Here is a 7219-nt window from a genome sequence, read left to right on the forward strand (position 1 = left end):
GTCGGTCGCCGGAGGGATGGTCCACTTCGGAGCGTTGGAACCATGGTTCTGCGGGACCCAGAACCCTCAAAAAAGCCCATTTACCAACAACCGCACGGGCCGAGAGGTTTGCCATCACCCCCGGATCAATCGGACATGTACGGGTGCTTCACGACAGAGAGGGGCCATGGGGACATGAGGTAGCCGAAACCGGGCCTTCCCTGGGCATGGGAACGGCCAGTAGGTCCCTGGAGGTATGGTCCACTTCGGAGCGTTAGAACCATGGTTCTGAGGGACCCAGAACCCTCAAACATGCCCGATTCCCAATACCCGCACAGGCCGAGAGGTTTGCCATCACCCCCGGCTGAATCCGCCATGGAAGTCTATTCTCTGAAAACGAGGTTTTCAAAATCGCGCCGGTACCTGTCTGGCCGACCTGGAACCGAGTGGGGCTACTACGGGACAGGCCAAATTATCGACATAAGCCCTGCCACCCGCTGGACCTGTCTGTGCTCCGCCGTTTGGGGGAAAAACCAGCGATTTCGGTTTTCAAAAAACGACTTAAAACGTTAATAATTCGAAAACTAAAAGTCCAATCAGGATGGGGGTTTTTTTGGCGCAAAAGGGCACGAATAGACGCACATTTATATATAAATTAATTCGTTTTTGGAAATTTTTTACTATATTTTAATTATGTTAGAAAAGTGAAAAAAAAAAATAGGGGTCGGAACGGTTGATGTTCCTATACGAGTTAAGAAAAACCCTTTTAGGTAATGGAAGTTCATCATAAAAGAGGATAATAGACCAAATTTGGGACCTCTAGCTCATTGGGAAGTATTTTTAAACATTATTTGAAAAAATCGGAAAAATCGGCCGAAATTGCACTATGTCCCTTCGTGCTTGGTAACCCAAATGAGAACCAGGGGGAACGGCTCCTGACTCACACAAGGCCGACATGGGTGCTCTTGGTCGGATTGGGTTGTGGGTCAGACACCCCCACATGGTAGACCGCCGGCGGTCGATAGGAGAACCAGAGACCGGCTCCTGACTCACACAAGGCCGATTTGGGTGCACTTGGTCGGATTGGGGTGTGTGGTCAGACACCCCCCATATGGATGTCCGCCGGCGGACACCAGGAGAACCATGGACCGACTCCTGGCTCCCGGAGGCCGATTTTGATGCACTTTTCTCGGATTGGGGTGGTGGTCAGACACCCCCCATATGGATGTCCGCCGGCGGACACCAGGAGAACCATGGACCGACTCCTGGCTCCCGGAAGCCGATTTTGATGCACTTTTCTCGGATTGGGGTGGTGGTCAGACACCCCCCATATGGATGTCCGCCGGCGGACACCAGGAGAACCATGGACCGACTCCTGGCTCCCGGAGGCCGATTTTGATGCACTTTTCTCGGATTGGGGTGGTGGTCAGACACCCCCCATATGGATGTCCGCCGGCGGACACCAGGAGAACCATGGACCGACTCCTGGCTCCCGGAGGCCGATTTTGATGCACTTTTCTCGGATTGGGGTGGTGGTCAGACACCCCCATATGGATGTCCGCCGGCGGACACCAGGAGAACCATGGACCGACTCCTGGCTCCCGGAGGCCGATTTTGATGCACTTTTCTCGGATTGGGGTGGTGGTCAGACACCCCCCATATGGATGTCCGCCGGCGGACACCAGGAGAACCATGGACCGACTCCTGGCTCCCGGAAGCCGATTTTGATGCACTTTTCTCGGATTGGGGTGGTGGTCAGACACCCCCCATATGGATGTCCGCCGGCGGACACCAGGAGAACCATGGACCGACTCCTGGCTCCCGGAGGCCGATTTTGATGCACTTTTCTCGGATTGGGGTGGTGGTCAGACACCCCCCATATGGATGTCCGCCGGCGGACACCAGGAGAACCAGGGACCGACTCCTGGCTCCCGGAGGCCGATTTTGATGCACTTTTCTCGGATTGGGGTGGTGGTCAGACACCCCCCATATGGATGTCCGCCGGCGGACACCAGGAGAACCATGGGACCGACTCCTGGCTCCCGGAGGCCGATTTTGATGCACTTTTCTCGGATTGGGGTGGTGGTCAGACACCCCCCATATGGATGTCCGCCGGCGGACACCAGGAGAACCAGGGACCGACTCCTGGCTCCCGGAAGCCGATTTTGATGCACTTTTCTCGGATTGGGGTGGTGGTCAGACACCCCCCATATGGATGTCCGCCGGCGGACACCAGGAGAACCATGGACCGACTCCTGGCTCCCGGAGGCCGATTTTGATGCACTTTTTCTCGGATTGGGGTGGTGGTCAGACACCCCCCATATGGATGTCCGCCGGCGGACACCAGGAGAACCAGGGACCGACTCCTGGCTCCCGGAAGCCGATTTTGATGCACTTTTTCTCGGATTGGGGTGGTGGTCAGACACCCCCCATATGGATGTCCGCCGGCGGACACCAGGAGAACCAGGGACCGACTCCTGGCTCCCGGAAGGCCGATTTTGATGCACTTTTTCTCGGATTGGGGTGGTGGTCAGACACCCCCCATATGGATGTCCGCCGGCGGACACCAGGAGAACCATGGGACCGACTCCTGGCTCCCGGAAGGCCGATTTTGATGCACTTTTCTCGGATTGGGGTGGTGGTCAGACACCCCCCATATGGATGTCCGCCGGCGGACACCAGGAGAACCATGGACCGACTCCTGGCTCCCGGAGGCCGATTTTGATGCACTTTTTCTCGGATTGGGGTGGTGGTCAGACACCCCCCATATGGATGTCCGCCGGCGGACACCAGGAGAACCATGGACCGACTCCTGGCTCCCGGAAGCCGATTTTGATGCACTTTTCTCGGATTGGGGTGGTGGTCAGACACCCCCATATGGATGTCCGCCGGCGGACACCAGGAGAACCATGGACCGACTCCTGGCTCCCGGAGGCCGATTTTGATGCACTTTTCTCGGATTGGGGTGGTGGTCAGACACCCCCCATATGGATGTCCGCCGGCGGACACCAGGAGAACCATGGGACCGACTCCTGGCTCCCGGAGGCCGATTTTGATGCACTTTTCTCGGATTGGGGTGGTGGTCAGACACCCCCCATATGGATGTCCGCCGGCGGACACCAGGAGAACCAGGGACCGACTCCTGGCTCCCGGAGGCCGATTTTGATGCACTTTTCTCGGATTGGGGTGGTGGTCAGACACCCCCCATATGGATGTCCGCCGGCGGACACCAGGAGAACCATGGACCGACTCCTGGCTCCCGGAAGCCGATTTTGATGCACTTTTCTCGGATTGGGGTGGTGGTCAGACACCCCCCATATGGATAAACATCCGGTGGACACCAGGAGAACCAGGGACCGACTCCTGGCTCCCGGAAGGCCGATTTTGATGCACTTTTCTCGGATTGGGGTGGTGGTCAGACACCCCCCATATGGATAAACATCCGGCGGACACCAGGAGAACCAGGGACCGACTCCTGGCTCCCGGAAGGCCGATTTTGATGCACTTTTCTCGGATTGGGGTGGTGGTCAGACACCCCCCATATGGATAAACATCCGGTGGACACCAGGAGAACCAGGGACCGACTCCTGGCTCCCGGAAGGCCGATTTTGATGCACTTTTCTCGGATTGGGGTGGTGGTCAGACACCCCCCATATGGAAAACATCCGGTTGACACTATGAGAACCAGGGACCGACTCCTGGCTCCCGGAAGGCCGATTTTGATGCACTTTTCTCGGATTGGGGTGGTGGTCAGACACCCCCATATGGTAAACCGCCGGCGGACACTAGGAGAACCAGGGGAGGCTCTTACCTCACACATGGGGGTTTTGGGTGCCCTTGGCCGGCTTGGGGGTGACCCCAAGAGGGGGTCCAAGACCCCACACCCGGATCCATCCACAGGGGGCGCCACATGTCATTTTAAGCCTGATTTCACTAGGGGAACCAGGGGATGATCTTAACTCACACATGGGGGTTTTGGGTGCCCTTGGCCGGCTTGGGGGTGACCCCAAGAGGGGGTCCAAGACCCCACACCCGGATCCATCCACAGGGGGGCGCCACATGTCACTTTAGGCCTGATTTCACTATGGGGACCCAGGGGAGGCTGTTCACTCATACATGGGGGTTTTGGGTGCCCATGGTCGGCATGGCTGGCTTGGGGGAGACCCCAAGAAGGGGTCCAAGACCCCACAGCCGGATCCATCCACAGGGGGGCGACACATGTCACTTTAGGCCTGATTTCACTATGGGGACCCAGGGGAGGCTGTTCACTCACACATGGGGGTTTTGGGTGCCCATGGTGGGCATGGCTGGCTTGGAGGAGACCCCAAGAAGGGCTCCAAGCACCCCCATCCAGATCCATCCACAGGGGGGCGCCACAGGTCACTTTAAGCCTGATTTCACTATGGGGACCCAGGGGAGGCTGTTCACTCACACATGGGGGTTTTGGGTGCCCATGGTCGGCATGGCTGGCTTGGAGGAGACCCCAAGAAGGGCTCCAAGCACCCCCATCCAGATCCATCCACAGGGGGGGCCACAGGTCACTTTAAGCCTGATTTCACTATGGGTACACTGGGGAGGCTGTTCACTCACACATGGGGGGTTTTGGGTGCCCATGGTCGGCATGGCTGGCTTGGAGGAGACCCCAAGAAGGGGCTCCAAGCACCCCCATCCAGATCCATCCACAGGGGGGCCACAGGTCACTTTAAGCCTGATTTCACTATGGGTACACTGGGGAGGCTGTTCACTCACACATGGGGGTTTTGGGTGCCCATGGTCGGCATGGCTGGCTTGGAGGAGACCCCAAGAAGGGCTCCAAGCACCCCCCATCCAGATCCATCCACAGGGGGGGCCACAGGTCACTTTAAGCCTGATTTCACTATGGGTACACTGGGGAGGCTGTTCACTCACACATGGGGGGTTTTGGGTGCCCATGGTCGGCATGGCTGGCTTGGAGGAGACCCCAAGAAGGGCTCCAAGCACCCCCATCCAGATCCATCCACAGGGGGGGCCACAGGTCACTTTAAGCCTGATTTCACTATGGGTACACTGGGGAGGCTGTTCACTCACACATGGGGGGTTTTGGGTGCCCATGGTCGGCATGGCTGGCTTGGAGGAGACCCCAAGAAGGGCTCCAAGCACCCCCATCCAGATCCATCCACAGGGGGGGCCACAGGTCACTTTAAGCCTGATTTCACTATGGGTACACTGGGGAGGCTGTTCACTCACACATGGGGGGTTTTGGGTGCCCATGGTCGGCATGGCTGGCTTGGAGGAGACCCCAAGAAGGGCTCCAAGCACCCCCCATCCAGATCCATCCACAGGGGGGGCCACAGGTCACTTTAAGCCTGATTTCACTATGGGTACACTGGGGAGGCTGTTCACTCACACATGGGGGGTTTTGGGTGCCCATGGTCGGCATGGCTGGCTTGGAGGAGACCCCAAGAAGGGCTCCAAGCACCCCCATCCAGATCCATCCACAGGGGGGGCCACAGGTCACTTTAAGCCTGATTTCACTATGGGTACACTGGGGAGGCTGTTCACTCACACATGGGGGTTTTGGGTGCCCATGGTCGGCATGGCTGGCTTGGAGGAGACCCCAAGAAGGGCTCCAAGCACCCCCATCCAGATCCATCCACAGGGGGGGCCACAGGTCACTTTAAGCCTGATTTCACTATGGGTACACTGGGGAGGCTGTTCACTCACACATGGGGGGTTTTGGGTGCCCATGGTCGGCATGGCTGGCTTGGAGGAGACCCCAAGAAGGGCTCCAAGCACCCCCATCCAGATCCATCCACAGGGGGGGCCACAGGTCACTTTAAGCCTGATTTCACTATGGGTACACTGGGGAGGCTGTTCACTCACACATGGGGGTTTTGGGTGCCCATTGTCGGCATGGCTGGCTTGGAGGAGACCCCAAGAAGGGCTCCAAGCACCCCCATCCAGATCCATCCACAGGGGGGGGCCACAGGTCATTTTCACTAGGAGAACCAGGGGAGGGCTCCTGACTCACACATGGGCATTCTGGGTGCCCATGGCTGGGATGGGTGAGACAGAGTCCAGCCCTCCACACACAAAAGTGATCCAGCAGGCCAGAAGAAAGGGGAGAGAGAGAGAGAACAAATAATACATGGGCACAGAGCAGCCAGCCTCCATTGGGGCTGCCTGCACAGTGCTGCCCTCCTGTGGGAAAGGTTCACACACACACACACACACACACACTCTCACTCACACAGACACACACAGACAAACCTATTCACTTGGGCCTTCTCCCTCATGCCCTGCTGACATCCATGCAGGCCCACATTGACCTTTGTGACCTCTGGAGCTCCATGCACCTTGTTCTAAACTCCCTGCCTAGTAAAGGGCATCTCCCATGGGCATGAGAGTACAGCTCACTCCCCTGGAGCACCATGCCTCTTTTTAATCACTCTCTCCCTATTAAAACCCTCTCTCCCATGGGCTTGAGAGTACAGCTTACTCCCTTGACCTCCAGAGGTATAGGAGGCCAAAAAGGGGGGGACAGAGCAGACAGCCCCCAAAGGGGATGCCTGCTCTGCCCCCCTATGAGACAGGTTCACTCACTCACACAGACACACCTATTCACTTGGGTCCTTCTCCCTCATGCCCTGCTGACATCCATGCAGGCCCACATTGACCTTTGTGACCTCTGGAGCTCCATGCCTCTATTTAAACTCTCTCTTCCCATTAAAAGCCTCTCTCACATGGGCTTGAGAGTACAGGTTACTCTCTTAAGGTGCAGCAGGCCAAAAAAAGGGGGGGCAGAGCAGCCAGCCCCCCAAAGGGGATGCCTGCTCTGCCCCCCTGTGGGACAGGTTCACTCACTCACACAGACACACCTATTCACTTGTGCCTTCTCTCTGTGGCCCTGCTGACAGCCATGCAGGCCCACATTGACCTTTGTGACCTCTGGAGCTCATTGCCTCCATCTCTACACTCCATGCCCAATGGAACCCTCTCTCTCTCCCCAGGGCATGAGACTCAGCTCACTCCCTGGACCTCCATGCCTCTAGGCATACACTGCCTTCCCACTGAAGCCCTCTCTCACTCGGCCTCAGACTACAGCTCACTCCCTGGACCAGCTTGCCTATTGGACCTCCATGCCTATAGGCATACACTGCCTTCCCACTGAAGCCCTCTCTCACTCGGCCTCAGACTGCAGCTCACTGTATGGGCCTCCCGACCTCCATGCCTCCAGGCCCACACTCTGTGTCCGCTCAAA

Source organism: Coregonus clupeaformis, unplaced genomic scaffold (assembly GCF_020615455.1).
Source record: "Coregonus clupeaformis isolate EN_2021a unplaced genomic scaffold, ASM2061545v1 scaf2403, whole genome shotgun sequence".
In the NCBI taxonomy this organism is placed as follows: domain Eukaryota; kingdom Metazoa; phylum Chordata; class Actinopteri; order Salmoniformes; family Salmonidae; genus Coregonus; species Coregonus clupeaformis.